The sequence below is a fragment of the Geotrypetes seraphini genome, chromosome 1 (genome assembly GCF_902459505.1).
Source record: "Geotrypetes seraphini chromosome 1, aGeoSer1.1, whole genome shotgun sequence".
NCBI classification, from domain to species: Eukaryota; Metazoa; Chordata; class Amphibia; order Gymnophiona; family Dermophiidae; genus Geotrypetes; species Geotrypetes seraphini.
The window spans coordinates 12,117,164-12,143,088 of NC_047084.1; the positions used below are offsets into that span (position 1 = coordinate 12,117,164).

At 41.3% G+C, this 25,925-nt stretch overlaps 1 protein-coding gene across 12 annotated transcripts in view; it reads left to right on the forward strand.

Annotated features, from left to right (window-relative positions):
* Nucleotides 1–25,925, forward strand: part of MEF2C (myocyte enhancer factor 2C) — a 498,913-nt gene that overhangs the window by 83,911 nt on the left and 389,077 nt on the right. The window contains exon 1 of one of the 12 annotated variants that reach the window (XM_033920835.1): nucleotides 12,284–12,302. The exons of the other annotated variants lie outside the window; for them this stretch is intronic. The gene's annotated coding sequence lies outside the window, so the exon portion shown is untranslated. Of the gene's footprint in view, nucleotides 1–12,283; nucleotides 12,303–25,925 lie in introns of those variants that run through there. 12 annotated transcript variants of the gene reach the window in all.

The following is a 25,925-nucleotide window of genomic DNA, read 5'->3' on the forward strand; positions in this document are numbered from 1 at the left end:
GGCTGAGTGTCTAAATTAATGCTCAAAATTTCATAAAACTCCTACATTTAGAAGCATAAAAAGTGGGTGGCAACAGGGATAGATCTAGGGTGTGGCAAAAGTTTAAGAGCTTTGCACTAATTTTCAGCTCTGTACTCAAATTAGGCAAATGACTAGCAGGCCTAAATTTATAAAAAATAGCTCTAACCTACTATATTAAGATAAATTTTTAGCGGAAAACTTAGGGGCTCATTTTCAAAACAGAAAAATGTCTTAAGAATGGCACAAAGCGGCAGATGGACTTTAAAAAAAAAAAAATTTCACAAAAATGTCCCAAATGCTATTTTCGAAACTCATTTTTAATCCGTTTTTCTATGCAGTTTGTCTAATTCTCAAGGGCATTTGTTGGAGGCATGTTTTTAGGGGAGCTATGATTTGGAACTTTAAAAACTCCCAGGGCAAAAAAAAATAAAAGATTTGTGGCTAGAACTCGTCAGATGACCACTGGAGGGATAAAGGCATTATCCCACCTCCCTTAATCCCTCAGTAGTCTCTGACCCCCCTCCAACCCCCCTAAGAGATGAAAGTGACAATACATACTAGAGTCTATGGCAGCTGCAGATTTAATGGAAGCCCTGAATATGTATACCTTAGACCAGGGATATCAAAACTCAAATCACATAAGGGGCCAGTTTTTTTTTTATTGATACTTACCCTTTGCTGACGTACAGCGTGGGCCCCAGCATCGGCTGCTCCGACGCTCACAGGACTTCTGTGAGCGTTGGATCAATCGCAGCTGGTGCCAAAACCCACGTTGCTTGCCAGCAAAGGAGGGGGTTAGTCTTAGTAGAAGTATAGGGATATAACCTCTCTAACCCCACGCCGGCTACAAAATAAATAAAAAAGTCATTTCCTCTCTTTTAGGTCCTAGTTCATGCTTGCTGTCTAACACCAGCTCTGGCAGGATACACATTCCAAATCTGACATATTGTAATCACAAAATAGAAAATAAAATTATTTTTTCTACCTTTTGTTGTCTGGTCATTTTGCTTTTAGTCCCAGTTTCTATTTCTGATTTTGTCTATCTTCTAATTCTCTTTCCAGTGTCTGCTATCCATTTTTTCTCCTCTTCTCTCTTGCTCCAGTCCCTGTCTCCAATATATTGATTTTTCCCTTTCAACTTTTTTCCTTTTTTCTTTTCTGCCACTCAAATCTCGCCCTCTTTCTCATCCTTCTCCTTTTTAAAATTTCAGCTACCTATCAATTTCCATCTCCAGATCCAACTTCTCTCCCTTTCTCTTCCCAACTGCCCTCCCATCCCATCTCTCCCCCTGTCTGCCTGCCTCCCTCCCTCCTGCCAGGCCCACCATTTCTCCCTTTCTCTTCCCAACGGTTCTCACTTCCCTCTTTCTCCACACTTCCCCAGGTCCAACGTATCTCCCTTCATCTCGCTCTCTTCACAGCCCAGCATGCCTTTCCCTCCAGCGCCAGTCCCTCTCTCCTCACAAGCCGGCGTGACTTTCCCTCTGGCGCCAGTCCGATGTCACCGTCAAGCCAAGGAGTCTGCCGGCCTCAGCAATTTGGCAGTGTTGTACATGGCTCCTCCTACTGCTTTTCGCTTATCACGGTCTGTCACCAATGATACGCAACTTCCTGTTTCCACCTGGGTGGACCGCAGCAGATGGAAGGCAGGAGGGGGAGCCATGGACAACACTGCCGAATCACGTGTGTAACAGGTGCAATATGTGTGTGTGCCTTTTCCAGATGAATGTGCCTTTTCCCATACGTGTATTATACATGTGTGTTGAAAGGCACATGGAACTAGTGGGGACAGGGGAAAAAATGACCCTTCGGGGGGAAGGGGTATGATTTCTGAGAGGGAGCTGTGTTAGTTGCTGGTGGAAGGAACATACCCTCCCCAGCCTTTTCCACCCTCCTTTGATCCAAGTCCTTTCCCCCACCCTATGTCTGTGCTCTGGGATCCTTTCTATATCCCTGTGATTCCCTTCCCCTGCTAATTATTTCTTTCCTTTCTCTGTGTAAACGCTGAAATCTTTCTGCCACACCACAAAATAAATAACGCATACTTAGTACAAATGAAGTTGTCAAGCTATTTTTAATGTTTAAGATTTAATGGACAAACACATTCAAAGTGCCTTGAAATTTTCAAAAATAGTTCCCCCAGAACTAGGGTTACAGCTTCACATACAACGATAGTTTGCATCTGATCAGACTTGAACATATAGAGGGGCATAATCAAAAGAAACATTTAAGTCTGTTTTTGGCCCAAGTCGCTTGTCGCCCAAAGTCGGCTAAGTAAAATGTCCATTCTTGAAAAATACGGTCAAAATATCAAACCTTCAACCCCCCCCCCCCTGAAAATTGTCTAGTTGGACAACCAGCTGTTTGATCATCCAGACCGCTAAGTCGTCTATTGTTATACCCCATTCTCGTCCAAAAATTCGTCCAAGTCAAAACGCCCAGAACAAGACCTTTTGGACATGGGCAGGATCAGCAAAGTGATGCACCATAGTAGTGGGGTACCTTACAGTGCACTGCTGTGAACTTCACAAAAAGGGTGCCACATAAACATCTCACCACAACTCCCTTATAGGTCATGGTGAGCTCCCCAAACACCCCCAGACCCTTCTAGACCCACCTGTCTACCACCCCAATAGCCCTTATGGCTGCAGGTGCCACTTATATGGCAGTACAAAAGGGTTTTGAGGGGTACACATGTTTCACCATGAATGCAGTGATTAGAGTGGCATATGTGCCTGGGTCCTCCTCTCCATGGTTCATTAACCCACCCCCAAGACCACTTAAGCCACCTCTGTGCAACTCTACTAGGCTTTCCTATGCCAGGCTGCTGCTGTTATGGAGGCAGATGTGTATGTTTTTATTATGATTTTAATGGTGGTGGGGGGGGTCAGTGATCAATGGGGTAGTGTGTTGTGTGGGGGTCTGTACTTTGTGTCTGCAGTGCTTATCTGGTCACTTTGGATTCCTTTTTGCCATTTAGACCTGTTTTTACACGGCCTAAGTCACAATGTACAACTTCTGTCCAGGTAACCTCGTTAAAGTTTCGGTTATACTTGCAGTACGACTAAGTTTAGATCAGCCCATGTCCCGCCCTCACCACTCCTCCTAAAACTCCCCTTTTAGCTCTGGTTGTACAGCAGCATTGACAAGGTCTAAGTCGTTTTTAGGTATGTCTAAAACTTTTTTCGGTTCTCGGCACTTGGACGATTTGTCTTTTAGATCGTCTAAGTACCGATTTAGGTGGGTTTTTAGACTTATTTATTTTTGATTATGAGCCCCTTAACACATGGATTCTCAGTGTTCTCTCCAGAAATTTTTTCCAGCCGGATGGCATGAAAAAGTAGCCGGGTGGGGCGGGGAAATTTGGTAGTGGAGAAAATTAAATGTATACTATTTTTATTAATTAATTATTATTATTTTCTAATGCTCGATATGACTTCCTTTTTTAAGGTTTGACACTTGTGCCAGAATATTTTTACTAAATCTAAGAAATATCCAATTCTAGAAGTGAATAATTAGATATTCACCCTCTTTCAAATGGTATAGAGGTTTAAAAAAGGGAAATGCGTTAATGAAGTCATTAGGTTCAATCTAACTATTTATTTCTGCATGAATTTAAACAACTAAAAAAAAAAAGATAAATATAGCTCATCCAGTCATACAAGAAATGGCTGTACAACACCTCTAATAATGTTTTGATCACTAGGTTCCTTCCTGAGGTCTCACTGAGGATATAAAATAGATGCTATCCCCACTTCCAGACCTCTTCCACATAATTTATGGAGAGGTGTTACTGAGCCTTGAAGGGCACCTGTGTGATTAATCTTTATCTGCTTCTTTTTTATTTTGCTATAGTGCAAAGTAAAAGCTAGGGCAAAACAGTATAGGTAAAGATGCAGGTAATAATTAACAATGTATTAAAAATATTTTATTTTTATTTGCTTATAATGTCATTTGAAAGCTGCTTGATGATAATACAACTTTAATTTAATTCTTTATAATGTGTGTGTCTATGTGTTGGGGGGGACAACACCTACATCAACAGTAAAGTTAGAATAGGATCATTAAATCCAGTGGTGTACCTAGTATATATGACAGCCCGTGCTAATCATTTTTTTAACAACTCCCTCCTCTATATAAAAAAAGATATTTTTAGTAATAATCCATGAGTCACACAATAAGGGTGCATCTAGGAAAAGGCAGCATCTTAAACACTGCAGTGAGCACTAGAACACCAACACACGCATTGTAAAACTAAACAAACCAGATCCTACACAGTCAATTGATCCTGTAGTCGATGCTAACAGAAAGCCATGTCCTTTTCATACACACAGAACACAGATACACCCTCGCCCAATATGGAATAATCACAAACTAAAAATAGAAATATGTAGTCAAAAGTTAAACTGAACCAAGAAACCAGACTCTGCATACAATGCAACACCACAGAAACAGTGACACATATCCCCTAATACTGTGCAAAATATAAAGACAGGAGATGTAAATTTGAAAAAAAACTTCTAGATAAGTCACCACTTTACAAATTAACAAATAGAAATAAAACAAATAATGAGAAATATGAAAATACCATTTTATTGGACTAATCCATTTTTCAATTAGCTTTTAGAGGCCAAATCTTTCTTCAAGACAGTACAGTAAACAGCTGTTATGGTATCCTGTCCTGATCTGAGGAAAGGGGTTTAGTCCCCCCCAAAATTGCCTTATTTCCATTTCCTATTGATAAATTTTAATCAATACAGTTACAATACTACTTGATTCTACATAAAGCAAAAAAAATATTTTTTTTCTACCTTTTGTCGTTTCTGCTTTAGTCATCTTCTCTTCACTCTCTTCTTTCTATTCAGCATTTGTCCTCGCTCCCTTCCAGGCAACATCTGTCCTCTCTCTTTGCCCCTTTCACCAGCCTCTACCCTCTCTCTACCCCTTCCATCTACTGTTTACCCTATCTCTGCCCCTTGCATCCACTGTCCACCCTTTCTGCCTTTTCCATCCAGTGTCTGCTCTCTCTCTGTTCCATATGGTATATTCCCTCTTTCTATGTCTCTTCAGTAAACTCTATATCCTGTGCCCTTTCTCTCCTTTGTACATGATTTATTTCAGCTTCAACCCCTCTCCATTTTTTGTCTCCACCCCTCCCCTATGCTCTGGCATCTCTCTCTTCTCCTTTCCTTCCTTCCTTCCTTGCCACTCCACCCCATGGTCTGACATCTCTCTCCCCTTCCCTTCTCTCCCTCTCCAGTATCTGCCTCTCTCTTTCTCTCCGTCTTTCTTCTGTGAGGAGATCATGTTGATCTTGAACACTGAATAATTCTTCCATATTCCCCATATCACTAAACTGTAGTCTGGTCCAGCAGACTGCTTTGGCACTATTACATGGGTAATAGTAAATTCATTATGCATCAGCTTTCCACACAGAATGCCACAAGTCTCTATTTCTTGTGCTGTGTTGACATCTGCCAGCAGCAGAAACTTGTGAGACAGATCCCTTGGCAATACTACACTTTGGAGCCCTTTGACCATCTGGTTCTGTATGGCTGCAGGCTTTAAAGCTCTGTTTACTGGAGGAGACTGTCCAGCATACATAGTTGCATCACTCTTAAGGATCTGATCAGAGATTACATTAGACAAAGTGGTATTTTTAGGCATGGAAAAACAGGACATGTTCTCCTCAATCTGCTCAGATGCCCTTTAATGTTCGTCTGATCTCAGGCTAAATCTTGCCTCCTGAGCTAATCTTCAAAGGAGAGCGGAGTGAGAGCCATATCGGCAGTGACATCCGTTTTGGGCCGCATGTTGTGCAGGGCTGGACTAACGCAAGTTGTAAGCTTCCTTCCATCGCTGACCTAACTTCCATAAATCAGCAACGGAGGGAAGCTTACAACTCGCTGCTCTTGCTTGCTTTGGGCCTTCCTCGTTGCCGGGTCCTGCTTTCACGGAAACAGAAAGTAGGCAGGACCCGACAGCGAGGAAAACCCGAAGCAAGCAAGAACAAGTTGTAAGCTGACCTGTCTCCTATAGCGCACCCATGCTCCGGGGCGTGTGCATGCCGACTTCCCTTCTCTTCCCCCCTCGGGACGTGACTTCCGGTTTCGGAGGGAAGCGGCATGCACGTTAGAACCCCGCCGGGGAGCATGGGTTCAAGTCACTTGCTGGCGTTAAAAACTAAAAAAAATAAAATAAAAATGTCAGACTCCTGCGATTCAGGCTGTGCCGAGTCAGCCCGGTAAATCTCCAAGCCAATGAGGTTTGTTTTTTTTTTAAAATGTTGAGCAGAAGGCGGCAGCAGCAGCAGGATTGCGATCGAGATTACAGCCGGGCGCTCATCTAAATTAGCTGGGCGGAGCGCCCGGCTGAAAGGCCCTGGGGAGAACACTGGATTCTTCTTTATAGGATCTGTAGAATTAACTAGAAAACATTTGACACCAGAATGCATAGCAAGTATTTCTTATTTTGGGGTTCTTTTACTAAGCTGTGGCAAAAAGTGGCCTTAAAGTGCCCTTGTGTAGGGTTTTTCCACATTCTAAGGCAATTTTACAACAGTCATGAAATGACTAATTTTCTATTTTCTGTATTAACGGCTATGCACTTAATGTTGGCATTTGCAAGCATCCATTTACAAAATTACTGCCTGAGTACTTATCATCTCCAATTTTGTAGACAGTAAGGGGCTGATTATATAAAAGGTGCCTAATTGGCAAAATACTCTTAACAGCCTCAATAATTGGTTAAAAAAATTTAATTGGGTAATAGGTAATCCAATTCTATAAAAGATAGGTGCCTATCGCAATGTGTTTAGTGGTGCCTAATACCTAAGTGGGCATTTCTATGGGTGGAGCATGAGTTAGGCCCCGCTAAGTGTGATTCTCAAAAAACTTAGGGGCCTGAAATGTAGGCCTTTAAAACCCTCGCTTACATTTCAGGCGCCTAAGTTTTTGCAGACGGTACCAGTGAGAAGGCCACAAAGCAGCCTCTGAGTGCTGCTGGCTCGACGCTCCTCTGCAGCAAGGTATTTATGGTTACGGCCAGCAGGGATTGGTTGGGAGGGAAGGATGGAGGGTCAGCGGGGGTTCAGCTGCATGACGGGGGTGGCAGCAGGTGCTGAAGGATTCTGCACGAGGGATGGGAGGGAGGGAAAGATGGAAGCTGGGCAAGGGTTCTGCTGCACAGGGGGTGGGAGTGAGGGAAGGATGGAAGCTGGGCAAAGGGTTCTGCTGCACGAGGGATGGGAGGGAAGGAAGGATGGAAGCTGGGCAAGGGTTCTGCTTTACGAGGGATGGAGGGATAGAAAGATACTGCAGAGGGAAGGCACAAGGGGATGGGTGAGACGTGAAGAAAGATGTTGCACATATGGGGGAAAGCAAAGAGGAAGAATTGGTGTGAAGGAGAGGAAGGGAGAGACTATCATGTACATGAAAAAATTAAGCCCTACTTGAAAATAAGACATAGTGCCTTTTTGGGACCCCAAATAAATTTAAGACACTGACTTATTTTCGGGGAAACACAGTTGTGGCAAGTCAGAATGCATAAGCCTAAGATATCTTCAGCAACAAAATGACAACAGGGAAAATAGTCAAAGATACCTCAGAAAATTCACTCATCTGCAACAAAGTAGAGGAGCTACACAGAACATAAGCAAGACAACACAAAATAGTTGGAAACCTGGAAAGTAAAGAGTACAAATTCTCAAAGACTAAAACAACAACAAGTCCTAATATTGGAAGAGGGCTTAGATATAACCACTATTACAGAGACAGAATTCAATGAATCACATGAATGGGATACAGGCATAGTGGGCAATACTTTGCTTTAGAGGGGTAGAGATGGCTAAAAAGTGGTAGGATGGGTCATTTGGCCTTTATCTGCCATCATATTTCTATGTTTCTAACTGAAAGGCAGAGCAATGGAGAAAAGAGGAAGCACTGTGACTATTTTGGAAAGAGAAGATGGTTCTTATATAGACACAGATGTCTACAGACCATCTTGGAGCAAAGGTGGAGTATGCTTTCTAGGAGATTTCAAAATGTTGAATATGAACTGCAGAATCAAGAAGAAGTAGAGAGAATGTGAGTACCTTTCAAGAAACTCTTTTAAGCCAAATGATGATGGAACTCAAAAGGGAAGGTCCAATGCTGGATCTGTTGCTCAGAAATGGAGTTAGTGGGGCCAATAGTCAGAACATGGGAGGCAAGCCAGCTAACTCACATGGTTGATGCTTAATGCGGATTTTCAGTGCCAGGCTGTTTCTAGTGACTGGCATTGAATATCTGGTTGATTTTTGGCTGGCTCAAACTTAGCTGACTACAGCGCTGCGTCTAGTTGCATTATAGAAATTATTATTATTAGTAGTAGTAGTAGTAATAATAGTAGTAAATTAATTTTAAGCACTGGCTGGCTAAGTTATGGTAGCCAAAGATTTGCAATTTGCATGGCTCAATTTGGCCACTAAGCTTGACCGGTCAGCACTTAAAACTTAGCCAGCTAAAAATAAACCAGATATTCAATGCCAATCCCTGGAAATGGCCTCTCATTGCATATCCACGGTCGACACCAACCGTGTAAGTTATAGCGGCCAAAGATAGACCTATTTGCACAGCCTGATTTGGCCACTAAACTTTGCATGTCAGCACTTAAAATTGGCGGCTATTGCATGATATAGCTAGCCAAGTTTTAGATACTAACCACTGATATTCAGCAGAGGTCGCCAGCTGTCTCTCACTGAATATTAGCAGTTAGCTGGCCAAATGGTTTTTAATTGGCCAGGAGTTGTTCCTGGCTAGTTAAATAGTGCTGATTGTTGGGTGGAATGTTTCTAAAAATCAAATGGGGGCCCAAACTGGGCAGCAGTAATCATCAAGGTTTGATTTAAAAGCTAAACCAGCATCTAAATCAGGGGTGGGCAACTCCGGTCCTCGAGGGCCGGAATCCAATTGGGTTTTCAGTATTTCTGCAATGAATATGCATGAGATCTATTTGCAAGCCCTGCTTTCAATGCATATTCATTGGGGAAATCCTGAAAACACAACTGGATTCCAGCCCTCGAGGACCGGAGTTGCTCAGCCCTGATCTAAATACATCAAACTCAAAAGTACTGGATTTCAAACCTACTGACTTTAATAAGGCAATACCTGAAAGAAGAACTGGCAGGATGGGAAGAGATAAGGGAAGTAAGTAGAAGGACCCTGGCCTAACTGAAAGGAGCTATAAAAAGGGTAATTGATCTTTTTGTTAAGACAGTAAAATAAAAGCAGAAGGAAAAGAAAACCATTATGGTTTTTCAGAGAGGTGGTTGATAAAAGAAGAGCTAAAAGCTAACACTCAAAAAATGCCAAGGACAACAAAAAGAAAAACATTGTAAAGAATATCCGTTAAAGAAACTTAAAGATAAATCCAAAAAGGTGGCCAATGATGTAAAATGAAGTGATGAGATATTTTTCAGGTTTGTTGTGGCAGTGGCGTAGCGAGGGAGTGTGCTGTCTGGCATCACTGCGCCGTTCGCACCCTTACTCTTCCATGCTACTTGTGTACCTCCCACCGTTGCCCCGACCCTCTTTAAATGTTCATCGGCATGAGCAGCATCTTCTATCTGCTGCTTGCGCCAGCCTCGGCTCATGTTGATGATGAAAGTTTAAAGAGATATACGGGGGAGTGGAGAGGAGCAGAGGCGCCAGTGTCCCTACAAAGACAGCACTTGGGGCAGTCCGCCCCCCTACCCCTGTTTTCTACACCATTGTGTTGTGGAAAGGAGGAAGATTATAATGGAGTTCTAAAACTGAAAGGTACTGAAGATCAATGTGTAAGGAATAACAGTGGAAAAAGAAGGAATGTTAAATACTTCTGTAGAATATTCACAGAAGAAAAACCTGAAGTGGTGCCGTGGATAGCCAGCAAAAGGACATGTCAGAATGGATTGCATACACCAGAAGAGGATGTTTATGAAGAACTTGCATGGCTGAAAGTGGACAAAGCCATGGGCCATTTGGAATACATTCCAAGATACGAAAGGAGTTCAGAGAACTTCTGGCAGGTCCTCTGAAGGATATGTTTAACAGATGCTTGAAGACCGGAGAGGTTTCACCTGTCAGGAGAAAGACAAATGTGGTCCCTTTTCACAAAGATGGTAACAATGGAGTAGTAGGAGACCATCTCCGGTAGTAAGAAAATAAATGGAAAGGCTGATGAAGGGAAGGATATTTAATTTTTTTACAATCCAGTGGGTTTCAAGATTGAAAGAAACATAAATTTTACCAGAGGGAAATTGTGTCAAATGATTGATTTCTTTGAGTGACAATAAATAAAAGACATGTATTTGGCTTTAGTGTACTTGGCTTTCAGCAAAAATTTGATATGGTTCCTTATAGGAGGATTATCAACAAGTCTGAGGTTGGTCAACATAATAAAGTATTGGTTGACTGACAGATAACAGAGGGTAATGGTAGATTGCATTCATTTGGAAGAAAGAAAGATGAGTAATGGAGTGCTTCAAAGATTAGTTCTGCAGGCAATTGACCTTATTATAGATGACATAAAGATCTGCAACAGAGTGGACAACCCAAAAGGAGCAGGCAAAATAAGAAGTGATCTATAAGACTAGAGGTCTGGTTGGATGCTTGGCAGTTAATGTAGGGCAGAGTGATACATTTAAGGTAACCCCCACCCTCACCCCTCCCAAAGAAACTGTATGCGATAGGAGGGATGAGGCTGATGAGCACACTCCAAGAACTTTGGGATGATAGTGTTTAAGGATCTGAAGGAGGTGAAACAATGCAATGAGAAGGATGCTAGGCTGAATAGGGATTGACATAACAAGCAAAAAGGAGGAGGTCAGAGTTCCCCATAGAGGGCACTGGTGAGGCGTCATTGAAAGTACTGTGTTCCATTTTGGAGGCTATATCTCATATCTTTGGTGGTTACAGGGAGATAGACTTAGGAAATACTTTTTCACAGAGAGGATAGTGGACACTTGGGAATGCCCTTCCAGGAGAGGTGATAGAGTCAAAAATGATGAGAGAATTCAAAAATGTATGGGAGAGACACAGGGGATACCTAAATAGAAAGAGGATGGAAACAAAATGTGGCTGCTGAGGTGTTATCATGGGCAAGAGTAGAGGGAATTGATGCTGATGCTGGACAGTCTGTGTCCTGCAAATGGCAAAAGACTGAAAGATTAGCCAGATCTAGCATGGAGGAACTGAGGCCGATGATGGACAGACTTCTATGGTCTGCAAATAGCAGAAGGCAGATGAAGCATCAGCAACTCCAGTTTTGTTGATAATTTTATTGTTATGAGTGATAGTGTTGTACCAGACATCTTTTGACTAGATGAACACTCTGTACATAGTATATGCAGGTACTTTGTACCAGACAGGCTGACAATCTTAAGGGTTTTTAAAATATATATATATATATATATCTGGGGCAATGGAGTGTTAAGTGACTTGCCCAGGATCGCAAGGGGCTGCAGCAGCAGGAATAAAACCTATTTCCCTAGGATCTCAGTCCACTGTACTAACCATTTGGCTACTCTTGCACTGTCGGTAATATTTGTAGTCTTGGCTATACTCACATTTCATCCTCCTCATCTTGGCTGCCTATATATTTGGGATGGTGAAGACTTCACAACCAGCATTTATGCATGGGTGATTGGGGCCCTCACAGAGTGGTAGGCACAGCTCTAACCACCTTGTTGGACAGACTGGGTGGACCATGTGGGTCTTTATCTGCCATCATTTACTGTGTTACTAAGGACATAAAGAGACTGGAACCCTTATAGAGAAAAGCAACCAAAATGGCATGAGTCCTCCATCAGAAGACAATGAGAAAAGTATTGGAGGAGAGTAGGGATAGAGGGAATATAGAGATAGGGATTTGTATACCGCCTTTTTGTAGCTTTGCAACCATGCAGGTACTTCAAGCATGTTCCCTATCTGTCCCAGTGGGCTCACAGTCTATCTAATGTACCGGGGGCAGTGGAGGATAAGTGACTTGCCTAGGGTCACAAGGAGCAGCGTAGGGCTTGAACCGACAACCTCAGGGTGCTGAGGTTCCAGCTCTAATATGATACAGATTTTTAAATACTTGAAATAAATTACTGAACAGATAAGCCTAGAAGATGTGATATGAAGCTATAGGGAGGAGGTAGAGTCAAAAGCAACAACAAGAATTTTTTTTTTTTTTTCAGGGGAGGCGTAGTAGATGCCAGGAATGCCCTCTCAAGAGATGGTGGAAACAAAAAGAATAAAGGGATAGCGCACGTCAGCTAGGTAACATATTTTGCAGTTCTTAGAAATTGTGGGGAAGTAACCTCAACAATGTAAACATAGCCTGCACTGTACTGCAGATACAGTACCTACTATACAAACATGGGGAAAAATTAATTCAGGACCTGCAAAAAAATAAAAATAGCGCTAAATCCTGTCACATCAAATCTGGGCGTAGCACATGGGAAAGTGTGTTAAGATGTGCTAAGCCCAAATTCTTATCTTACTAATAGTTATCATTTCTATAGCGCTGTCAGACATACACAGCACTGTACATTAAACATGTAAAAGACAATGCCTATTTGATAGAGTTTACAGTCTAATCAAAACAAACCGGAAAAATAGGGATTAGAGAATTTCTCACAGAGGGAATGATAAAACAGACACTGGTAAGAGTTGGGAGTTAAATGGAGTCTTAAAAAGTAGGCTTTTAGCCTAGATTTGAACACTGTCAGACAGAGCTTGACATACTGACCTGGGCAGTCTGTTCCAGGCATATGGTGCAGCAAAATAAAATGGACAGAGTCTGGAGTTGGCAGTAGAGGAGAAGGGTACTGATAAGAGACACCTGATGAACAGAGTTCCCAGGGAGGAGTATAAGGAGAGAAAAGAGATACTGAGGAGCTGCAGAGTGAATGCATTTGTAAATCAATAAGAGGAGTTTGAACTGTATGTGGAAATGGATAGGGAGCCAATGAAGTGATTTGAGGAGAGGGGTAATGTGAGTGTAGCAACACTGATGGAATATAAGTCATGCAGCAGAATTTTGAACAGATTGAAAGGGAGAGAGATGGTTTAGTTGAAAACCTATGCGAAACAAGTTGCAGTAATCTAAGTGAGAGGTGATAAGGGTTTTGGTAGTGTGCTCAGAAAGGAAAAGTTAGATTTGGTGATATAGAGAAAGAAATTATAGGCTTTAGGGGTCTATTGGATTTGTGCAGGAAAAGAGAGAGGTGTCAAAGATGACCCTGAGGTTGTGAGTTGATGAGAGGGAGAATGAAAGTGCTATAGGAGAGGTATATTTAGGAGGAAAGATAAGTAGCTCAGTCTTGGCCATGTTCAGTTTTAAATGGTGGTGAGACATCCAGGCAGCAACGTTGGACAGGCAAGCTGAGACTTGGGTCTGGATTCCTGTCGGAATTTCTGGAGTAGAGAGAGATCTAGGAGTCATCAGCATAAAGGTGATACTGAAAAACATGGGAGGAGACAGGGAATGAGTATAGATGGAAAAAAGAAGAGGTCCCAAGACAGAGCCCTGAGGTACACCGACCAATAGTGGGATTGCAGTGAAGGACATACACTAAAAGTACGATGGGAGAGAGAAGAAAGCCTAGAAATAACTGATTCCTGAAATCCAAGTGAGGGCAGCATTTCAAGGAATAAGTGCTGATCAACAGTGTCAAAAGCAGCAGATAGATAAAAAAGGATGAGGATAGAATAAAGGCCTTTGGATCTGGCCAGGAACAGGTCACTGAAGACTTTGAATGTCAGCTGATATTTTAATATCTGCTAAAGCATCATTTCTACAGAGGGGAGAAAAAAGGTTGCATATGTTGAAACTGGATTATAATATAATGTAGTTCTAGAAACCCTTCTACAGAGCAAAGAATTTAACCATGCTTATTTCTTCTATTAGCTTAGGACTTGCATACTACAGAAATGTGTTCCTTCCTGACCTTTGTCAGAGAGCTTTCAATCCTTGGCTAGCATAAGAAGGCAGCTGATAATTTTTGACCCTGCCAAAACTTGCACACTAATATATGTTACCTTCCCCTGAAAAAATATATTCATCAAAATATTGTATTATGTATTTCCCTAGTGCCTTGTGGCACCTGCAAACGCTCCTAGAGCTACTTCAACCCCCAACTCTGGAACCAACTCACTCCGCAAATCAGATTACAGAACTCGTTGATGACCTTCCGGAAAGCAGTAAAGACCCTCCTCTTCAACTAAAATTACAACCGCAATCTACCTCTCACCCCCCTTAAACTCCCCTTCCCTTCTACCCTCTCTTCTCCATTCTGAACCTCTACTTAAATTGCCATATAGTCCTTGTACTTAAACTACTGTATAGTCTTTGCATTGTCCACTGTGAATGTTTGCTTGTAGGCTACCTGGAGGACGGATAAAAATCTAAATAAATAAATAAATAGTAATAGGTGTAAGCCACCCTGTGCTGTACCATGGCATCATCTGCCTTGCATGCTGTCTCCTAAAATACATTGTAAATCTTGCCTTTAATTGGGAGAGGCTTCTAGAGGATAGATGGGAACTATGGAAACTGCTTTACATATTTAAGGGGAAGTTATCAATGTGGGCTACTGATAAATTGGGTTATTTTGCACAGGGTCCCATTTGGCGGTGGAGGGGGGAATTTTCAACTTGGGATATAATTAAGAAGTAATGCTATTTTAGCATAGAATCTCACTGCATAAAATGGAACCTTGTGGTACAATAACTAGTCTTAATGATAGCCCATGTTGTTAATTTCACCCTTTTATGCAATGAAGCTCTGTGCTATGATCATCCAACTTGTGGTATAATAATCCAATTTAACAAGAGCCTATGTTAATAACTTCCCCCCTTATAACTGTATTGTGTTTCTTTAGCATTCTTAGCCTGGCTGCTTCTCACTGCTTTTCCTTTTTTTTTGGGGGGGGAGGGGGAGGGGTTTGAGTTGCTTAGAGCTCTAGTGGTCCTTTCATATTTCTGCAACTTCACCATGGACTTTATATAGCTTACCATGGTTTCTCCTTGGCCCCATCCTACCATTTGACTCCCCACCCCATGCAATCCAGTCATCCAAATGGCACATTGTAGCTGAAATGACATCTGATGCAGGTGGGGGGCTTCATATCTGCTTGAAGCTGAGGAAAATACAGCTTGGTGGTGGACTTTGAGGTCTTCATTCAAATTTTAGCCAAGAGCCCCAGCCTATGTAAACCCAGCCTTGCACAGGCCCTTCTGAATCCAGTACAAAGGCATTCTGAGATTGGTGGGATAATGGCTAGGACCGCTCCTTCTCTGAAGTTCTCAACATTCTGGAAGGCAGCATTTCTGGCTGTGTGTAGGGACATCTTTTCAAGCTTACATGATTTTCTGACTGAAGTTAATGAACTGCATATTTTTGAGCGATTCCAGAAAAGTAAACACAGGAAGTTAGGGACACTCTGATGGTGATGCTAGTGAGGCTAATGAGGGAGAAAGAAGTACCTTTGCACAAAAGAGGGGCCCACATTTTCACACGTGCTCAATAGTTTTGTGGGCTAGAGTTACTGTAAATCAATAAAGTGCTATTTGGGATTTAAGGTATTTCATAGTACAGCTCTAAATAATTTTTTCTTTTTCTACACTTATTTCTCCTGCCAAGGTGTACACGTGCATTTTTTTTCCACTGGCATCTGGCTTATTCCCAGCAGATACGTGCAATCTGTTCTGCTGTCGCTAGCAGGCTTTAGTTTGTGAAAAGAATGTGTCAGAACATGCTGCTGTAGTCACTGTTACAGCTTTTTTAAAATCTTGACTGAGTGTTGGCGAGTAGGTATTGCCCTTTCTTATATTGACATGCTCATCCCTAAGGAGAGTTTTATGAAAATCCCAAAACTTAAGTTACAAGTTCTGCCCCTCTGGGGGCTAAAAGAATCACCCCCCTCCCCACCCACACACACATATCACATCATCCTTGCTAGAGCTGCATGACTTGAGAAATTAGAAGCATTGCTTTCTAATTTCAAATTAAAGAGAGACAGACAGACAGACACAGACACACTTTATATAAATATCACTCAGAATTCAGTGCCAGAATTACACTAGCTGAAATCTGGAATAAATCCTGGCACACAAGTAGGGTGTGGATCTCCCAACACTGCATTCAACTTTTCAGAGTGTCCCTGACCTGCCCATGCCCCACCCATTGCCCCACCCCCTTTTGGGTTGCACGCTGTGGGATTTGGGCACCCAGCATTATTGAATAGTGCACAACCAGATGCATGCGCAAATCCTAATTGGTGCCAATTATTGCCTTCAGTTATTTCTTGTTAATGGCTCATTTTCCAATTAAGTTGTGCATGTGTGTGTGTGTGTGCGCGTGCACACACATATATACACACACACACACACATTGCACAGTCTGTTCTTGCAAAAAACTAATGAGGTTTGTCGTTATAATTATGGTGTTGAATATAACAGGATAAAAGCTACCTGAGAATGCAGGGAAAAAGGGCTAATTCCGTTGAGAACACTGTGTCACACGTGAGCCTCAGAGAAGCACTGGTGATTAATTAATGTCCTCTGAACCCTGAAGAGCTTCAGTTTTGCTTTGTTTTGTGTTCTGGATGAATTGTTCTGAATATTTCTACAGATGAAATACTCTGACTGGGCTGCTCTCTTTTTATTGCACTTTCTGGCTAGGCAGTGTCCCTCACCTCAGTAGGTCCTCTGAACCATGAAATGGGCAAGCTCCCAGGCAGCTGGTAAGGTGGTGAAGATAAAGTCACCTGGTCCAGGTAAAGCTGTGGGTGGACGAGCAGCCTGGTTAATAAAACAATATTGCTAGTATCTATTCAGTCGCAACATTTCTTACTAATGCATTTGCATCAGCTGATAAACTTTGCATTTTTCATTTTCGAAGAGGCTCCTTTCTGGGTTTGTGTTTTTTCCATTGTGGCTTTCTCGTTTGCCAGTCTCTACTTTCATATGTCTTTCTTACACGTGTACACAGTATCATGGCAGTGCAAAATAAGGAGACAAACAAAGGGAACTAGGCAAAAATCATGGTGGTAAGGCCTTAATTATTTTGCTCTGTATGTGTGTTTGTACATATGCGCGTGTGGTATTCTACACAGCAAAATAATGTCAGCTAAATAGTAAACGCTCTCCTCTCAAGAAAGAGTCCCTATTTTCTTTACCTATGATGCATCCTTTAGTGTACAAAGCATTGCCCAAGCTCAGTGGTTCAGAATTGGTGAGAAATACAAACAGAGAAGCAGGTAGAGACAGGTGTTTCCTACCCCATGGGAATGTGAGGAGCTGTACTGTGAAAAAAAAAAAATACTCAGCAACCTGTCTTATGTTTCTGCCGGCTTTTATAAAAGAGGGGGTTAGAAAATTAGCTCTGCCTCATAATTTAGAAAATGCTTGACAACTTTTCAGTTTGTTAGAGCTTTTGGCAGTTTGACCTCAGATTTTAAGTTTGTTAATTTAATTTTTATTTTTTATTTTTGAGTTAGTGAGTGCTGTTTGTCTTGTAATTGACACGTAAAATTTTATGTACGTAATAGCTGTAACCTGCCTAGAATTGTGGGATATAATTTTTTTAAAATAAAATGAATTCCATTCCACAGGACTCGCAGCTAAGCACAAGCCTGTGTCTCAACCAGGTGGAATTGAAAGAGAGAATATATAGAGCTGGTGAAAGCCCTCGGAGCACACAGTAGAAAATGGGGTTCATAATAAAAAAAAAATAATGATGTTCAAAAACTGTCGTAAGTCAGCACTTGGACGTCCTAATTGCCAGGACATCCGTGTGCGCCTATTTTCGAAGCTGACTTTCTGAAAGTCTAGTAAGGCATTTTGCTTACTGTGTATCTGGAGGCATGTCTATCTAGGGGGTATGTTTGGAGGCTTATTATGGGCACGCTTTGGGTGGGTAATACTTGGATGTCATGCGGCAATAATCAAACTTTTCCCAGGATGTCCCTAATGGAACTTAGATATTTTTGGCTAGACCTGTTTTAGAAGCATCCAAGTGCCATAAAGGAACCCAAGCTGACCAGATGACCGCTGGATACATGAAGATATGATCTCCCCACCAACCCCCCAGAATAGCAGCATTTGGTATGGGAAAGACTAGTAGAATAGTACACAGGTGTCTTAAATAACCCAGTGGGTGGGCTAGTGAACCATAGAGAGGAAGACCCAGGCCACTACATTTGTGTAGAAAGTGTGAGGCCACCAAAACCCTACTCTGTTGCCATCTAGGTGCCACCCGCAGTTATAAGGGCTATTAGGTGGTAAAGAGGTGGGTCTAGTAGGTTTTGGGGGACTCGCCATAAATTAGAAGTGGGTTATGGTGAGAAGTGCACCTGGTATCTTTTATGTGAAGTTCACAGCAGTACCTTCTAAGGCAGGGGTCTCAAAGTCCCTCCTTGAGGGCCGCAATCCAGTCGGGTTTTCAGGATTTCCCCAATGAATATGCATGAGATCTATGTGCATGCACTGCTTTCAATGCATATTCATTGGGGAAATCCTGAAAACCCGACTGGATTGCGGCCCTCAAGGAGGGACTTTGAGATCCCTGTTCTAAGGTATCCCACTACTCTGTTGCCATGTCTGTGTGGCCAGATCATCATAATGCTGGCCCCTCCTTCGTCAAAATGGTCTGGATATGAACATTTTCAACTTGGAAGCTTCTGTGGTTGAATATGGGGTATAAAATTAGGCATCCTAAGGGTTTGGCATTCTGTCAGCCAAGACGTACAAGTAGGCAATTTTCAAAAAAAAATATTCTGGGACATCTAGTGGGTCGCCTTTCAAAAATGGACGATTCTATGCCTCTGACTTTGCACATTTTATGGGAAACGTCCAAATCGGACTTAGATGTCCTTTTCAAAAACAGCCCTCAATGTGTTATTTTTTGGTGTGTGCATGTTGTTTCATGTCATTTTTTTTAACATGAAACAAGGAGGTCAATATTGCACTCTTCTGAAAAAGTACACACTATTTTCAGAGTGCACACTTGTCATGAAGAAAATGCACTCTTTTGGAAGGATGTGTTGTACTCTTTCCTGATAGTTTGTGCATGCATGCATAATTTTGCACATGGGCAATGGTGTGTGCATGTGTGCACTATCTTTCAGAAATGGTGAATATTCTTCATGAACAGTGTCCATTCATGTGATCACTTTTTCAGAAGAGTGCACCCTATTAGCAATTTTATTCCCATAATGAAATTAAAAAAATACAAATAGCAAACTGAATATTCCTGCAAAAGAGACAGGAAACAAAACATCACTTAGTTTTGGATTGCACACCCCTAGATGATTTACAAATGCTTCATGAAATTTACTGTGATTCTTTGAAGGCATGAATAAACGTGGATAAAGGTGAGCTGGTTTGATGTAGTATATCTAGATTTTAAGAAAGCTATTGAGAAATTCCCTCAGGAAAGACTCCTGAGAAAATTAAAAAACAATGGGATAGGAGGCAATGCTCTCTTGTGCATCAGGAACTGGTCAATGGATAGAGGACAGAAAGTAGAGTTATATCACCATTTCTCTATGGGTGAGGGTAAATACTGTAGGCCCCAGGGATCTGTTCTGGGTTAATTATATTTACCATATTTATAAATGATCTGTGATGAAGCTACTAAGTAGTAGATTTAAAACAAAACAAAGAAAATATTTTTTCACATAGTGTGTAATTAAACTCTGGAATTCATTGCCAGAGAATGTGGTGAAATCAGTTAGCTTAGTAGAGTTTAAAAAAGGCTTGGCTAATTTCCTAAAAGAAAAGTCCATAGGTCATTATTGAGATGGCTTAGAGAAATCCACTGCTTGTTCCTAGGATAAGAAGCATAAAATCTGTTTACTACTTGGGATCTACTTGGGACCTGGATTGGCCATTGTTGGAAACAGGATACTGGGCTTGATGGACCTTCAATCTGTCCCAGTATGACAATTCTAGTAAAGGTATCAAAAGAACCAAGATTTTTGGCCTCTCTCTATCCTTCAAGTTCACACAACTTTGGAATGATCTTCCACTTTTCCTGAGTAGTTCTGGTTCCCTTTCTTCTTTTTGTAAGGCTTTGAAAACTTTTCTGTTTACTAAACACTTTGGTAATTAATCCTTTTTGAGATCCATTCAATATGTTTCTTTCAGCTTAATCTAACTATTAGAAACCGAGTCGAGCTCTCTTAGATTGAAGTCTTGGTATACAAAACCAAGTATTAGATTAGATTAGAATTCTTATGTTTTTAAATGGGAACATTGAATGAGGTGATTAAATTTGCAGATGACACAAAACTATTTAATGCTTTTAAAGCACATGAGGATTGTGAAAAATTGTAGAAGACCTTAGGAAATTGGAAAATTTGGCATCCAACTGACAGATAAAATTTAATATGGACCAGTGCAAAATGATGTACTGTACATTGGGAAAAATAATCCAAATCAATAACTCGATACTAGATTCCACCTTAGGAGTCATCACCCAAGAAAAAGATCTAGATGTCATCGTGGACAATACATTGAAATCTTCTGCCTAGGGTGTGGCAATGGCCATAAAAGCAAACAGAATGCTAGGAATTGTTAGGAAAGGGATGGAAAATAAGACAAAGAATATTGTAATTCTGTATCACTCCATGATGCAATCTTACCTTGAGTACTGTATGCAATTCTGGTCACTGTATCTCAAAAAAGATGTAGAACAGGGCATTTTCGATAAGAAATCCAAGCACAAGTTTGGACATTTTATGAAGTGCGTCCAAAACTCGAGTAGAGAAAATGCACAAATGGTTCCCCTGAAAATGACCTTTCTAGACATGTTCACCATTAGTGCATCTATCTTTTTTCACTATTTTCGAAAAATAAAATATCCAAATGAAAAACGCACAAAACAATCCCTCTTCTCCACCCAACCATCCCTACACGCTTTCCCCGCCCCTCACTGCTGTGCATGACATGTCCCTTCCCCCGTACTTCTGTAACGCTTGTGGCATGAGACGCAACCCCCAACCTGCTGTCATGCCTCTGACATCACTTCCTAGGTGTGGGTCTAGGAAGTGACATCAGAAGAAGAGCCGACACAAGCGCAACAGCCGGTTGGGGGTTACTGGTTGTGCCACGAATGTTACAGAGGTACAAGGAAATGAAACTGGTGCGGACAGGAGTGGGGGTGGGGAAGGAGAACAGGTGCCGCAGACCCTCCCCCCTCTTACTATACTACTGGCACTTTGTACGTTGAATAAGTTGGTTTAACCAAAAGCCACTGTAAGGTCTGAGGGGCACTATTTGATAGTACACTTCCCCCTCCATATTCGCTGGAGTTAGGGGCAGAGCTGGCCGTGAATATGAAAAAACCGCAAATTATATTTGGGCCAGTTCTGCCCCTAATCCCTGCTTCCCCCGGCTATGTTAATCCATGAAAGCCCCCCTTAAGCCTTACCTGGTGGTCTAGCGGGTTTTCAGGCAGGAGCGATCTTCCCACGCTCCTGCCCCATGCAGATTGCTCACAGGAAATGGCTGCCTTGAGCTCCTGTAATCTCTTGAGCCATTTCCTGTGAGCGATCTGCATGGGGCAGGAGCGTGGGAAGATCGCTCCTGCCCCGAAAACCTGGGCTTAAGGGGGGGGGGGGCTTACAGGGCTTAAAATAGCCCAAAAAATGAAAATAAATTTTTAAATTTAAAACCACGAATAAGCGAGTCCATAGATACGGAATTCGCAAATACAGAGGAGGAAGTGTAGAAGTATGCTGTGATGGTTCCTAAGAGAAATATTTAAAATTATACTCTGTAAAACTTATTCAGATTATTTTTTATCCAATTCAGTCTGCTTGGTAGAGGCTGCTATGACCAGAATAATTGCCCTTGGTCTCGTTAGATGACCTCACCTTCTGTTTTGAGGTCTAACCTGGGTCCCAGAATATTGCCACATGATAGAAGCTTCTACCCTGGGGACTGTCATTTATTAAGTACAACTCAGTTTATGCTTATTTTGAAAATAGATATCTTTTTTAATGATTACAGAACATGTATAGAGGGTGCTTCTTTCCCTTTTGATTCTGTCACCATTCTCGCACATCTGCATTCCTTTTGCTCTATGTACATGTAGGGGAAGAAAGTGCTCATTTTCATGGGAAACAAATCCAGCTTAGAGAGTACTAATTTTTCTTTGGTTTATTTGATGGGTAATTTATGTTCTGCCTTGTTCTCATGTAGACCATGTGAAAAACGAAGGGGATGTCCATTTCTAATCATGGCTTTCTTCCAAAAGCCTTTAATACACACAGTAATCAGAGTAAAAATAAAATCTGGCTTGAAATTAGAAACCTTTTTTAGTGCTCAGCTCTTCAAGCATACAAACTGAGGTTTAATACAATTTTTTTTAACCTTGCTTTGTTTGGGAATAGAGTAGTATGCTGAATAGACAGCCATGAAGTATCACATTTTTTAAATATTGTAGATACCGTACTGAAAATTTTCTAGATCAGTCTCTTGATGCTCATCATCTTGCTTTCCCCTTCTCCCCCCTCCAACAGTAGAGCTAGCTCAAATTGATAATTTTTGCCAGATGTTTCATCCTAGACCTTTAGGCTTCCTGATCCATGAGAAATTAGAGGCACAGAATGCAGCACCTTCCAGAGTGTCTCTTTAGTTATATTACTAAATATCACTAGTGTGTTATGGATTTTCACAAGGACAAGATTTCCTTTACTCCCTTATGTTGGGAGGAAGGGGAATGGGGTCTTGTATACCGCCTTTTGTGGCTTTTGGCATTTCAAAACTGGCATTCAAAGCAATGGGCACTGGAGGATTAAGTGACTTGCCCAGGATCAGAAGAAGCAGAACCTGTGCAGCTCTACTAGGCTTTCCTATGCCAGGCTGCCAGGTGCTGATGTTCTGGGGGCAGTTATGTAAAGTTGTTATTACGATTTTTATGCAGGGGGGGGTCAGTGATCACTGGGGAAGTGTGTAGGGTCTGTACTTTGTCCCACACACTTTGTCCCTATCTGGTCACTTTGGATACCTTCTTGTGACTTAGACCTGGTTTTATGTGGCCTAAGTCACATCATCAAAGTTCCGTCTAGGCAGTGTTGTAAAACTTTTGGTTATACATGCAGTACGAATAAGTCTAGGACGTCCCACTTTCCACCCAAATCCCGCCCTTGACACTCCTCCTGAAACGTCCCTTTTACCTATGGGTGTACTGAAGCACTGTGAAGGCCTAAGTCATTTTTAGATACGTCTAAAACCCGGTTCAATTATCTGCACTTGGACGACTTGTGTTACTGATCGTCCAAGTGCTGATTTAATTCGGTTTTTAGATGTATTTCTGTTTCGATTATGAGCCCCATAGGCTACAGGCTCTATCAGTCTTGTATCCAATACAGCATCAGCAACTGAGAGCACAGGATAGGGCTGTAGATTGTTTTCATTGGGAATTGATCGTTTTGCTCCCCTAGCTGGAGGTCATGCAGTAATTCTGCACTAATCAGTCCACAGTAATGCAGATTCACTAACTGAATAGTGCAGAGACACTTACTCTCTGAACCCAGACATGCCTCCTACTCGAAAAATTGCACAATACTTTTTAGTATGCAGGTAGTACACACAGACCCCAAATTTACCACAGGACACCTGAATGCATCCAATCAAATTATACATATTCCATGTCATTGAAAAAAAAGAAGAAAAATGAGAGGAAATAATGTAAAAATACAATCATCTAAACTGAAGAAAGAAAAATGAAATAGAGGGAGATAACCCCTTCCCTCTAAAAACACTTAATATGTTCAAACTTTTACTTCAAAGATCACCCAAACAGTATGTACCAATCTACATACCAATGCATTCTCTTATACAGATATGTAGACCTACATTACTCATCACATTAAGAAGATGGCATACCATATGATTTGGCCTCCTGATATATTATCAGTTTCTCCAGTTGTGAAGGATATAATTCTTTCCTTGAAATTTCAACTTCCACTGTCTTGGAAACTTCAAAAAAAAGCTCTTACTCAAGAGCTCAATTCACAGCTTATGTATGTATGTTGGCCATTTTGCAAACTAGAACATGTGAGTGTTGCTAATTAATCTCAGAGGCTACAATCTGTGTTATTTTTTCAATATAAAATAAGAAATAAACAGTGGGGATTAAGGAGTATAAAATCCTTATTCCCTTCTGTAAACATCTGTCTGAAACAAACACTTATGCAAAACTTGTATGTGCTTTTGAGTGTGCAACACATGTGTTCCCTTTCTCCAAAAAATTTGTGCATGTAGATTTTAGTTCCCTCCAAACCCCACCCCCTTGACACCTCTACATCCTATGAGGGGCATAATAAAAAAAATGTCTTAAGTCTGATTTGGACATAGAGTGCTAGTTGCCCAAAGTAGACAGCGGAAAATGTCCATTCTCGAAAATTATGTCCCCAATTTTTTTTTTTTTTTTAATTGTCTATCTGTATGTCCAGGCGTTTGATTGTCCAGACTGCTACTATGTTTATATAACACATTTTCAACTAAAACTTTGTCCAAGTCTGAAACATCCAGAACAAGACCTTTTGGATGTGGGAGGAGCCAGTATTGTGATGGACTGGCCACCCAGACATGTCAACAGAGTAATGGGCCATCTACACAAATTCCTCCTATTTACTCGTTAAGATCTTATAACAGAATGTCACAGAGTTCACAGAGTAATAAACCCAAAATCATGAGTTTATATTAGAGGTTCGCAAGGGTATCAGACCGCCCTACAAGCTGATGCAGCTTGAAGGGAAAACCATTCCTCATATACCCGCGATTCCTCCTCCTCCGTATTAATGTTTTTTCAATGATTTCTTTATTTTACTTTTTATATTATTATCTTTTTATGTTATTATCTTTTTTCTCATTTTTCTATAACATATTGTAACTGCTGGAGCTGTTTAGTAAATACTTAGCTTTCAGCTTTGTTACCAGTCCCCTGAACGCCAATGCGTTTCGAGTTCTTTATCAAGGCGACATGGGGAAAGCTATTGGCATAAATATACTCTGCATATCGTAGTACAGCTTATCAAAAGATCAAAAGACTGTAGTTTTAACCACTGCGCCACACTCTCCTCCATGATCAAGGATTACAGTTCAAAACTTTGTCCTGGATGCAAGTATTTTCCCATGGCTACATTTGATCAGAAGTTTAACCCCACTAGAACCAGGACTTTGTCATTTTATTACCTGATTGTAGCAGATTAGATTAGAAATCAGACTTCGATAAATCTTGCCCATGGGAAAATCCGTTGGATGTACGGAAGGATTTTTGATTGTGTTCCAGTTTCTTCCTGGCACATTTGTTTCTAGGAAGCATTTCCTTCTGATGATTCATTAATGATAACAGTGCCTGTAATACTGATGTTCATGCTTCATGCGTTATTGCCAAAGCTATTTGGTATTTATTTACTTGAAAAGTGAGGCCACAAAATAGCTTGCAAGTGGCATCTTTGGACAAACACAAAATATATCACCTATAACTTTGCCTGTTGGCCTTTATTTCTGAGTATCGAGATGGCTTGTCATAGCAACATCACCACCATACTGTATAAAACATATATATGTCTCTCTATAATATTTTGTTGCTGTTCAGACTCAAAAGACATAAAGTGAATGGTGCTGATAAGCAGATGATTTATCCAGCAAATTCTAGGACTGTTACTGGGATAATGGAAAGGACTGGGACTTGTATACTGCCTTTTTGTAGTTATATAACCGCACTCAAAAAGGTTTACATATATACAGTACAGGTACCTATTTTGTACCTGGGGCAATAGAGGATTACGTGACTTGCCAAGGGCTACTAGGCTACACCTCACCTCCATTTGGTTTAAATTTCCTGGACTGTTTTCCAATTTGTCTAGCTAAAATTTAACT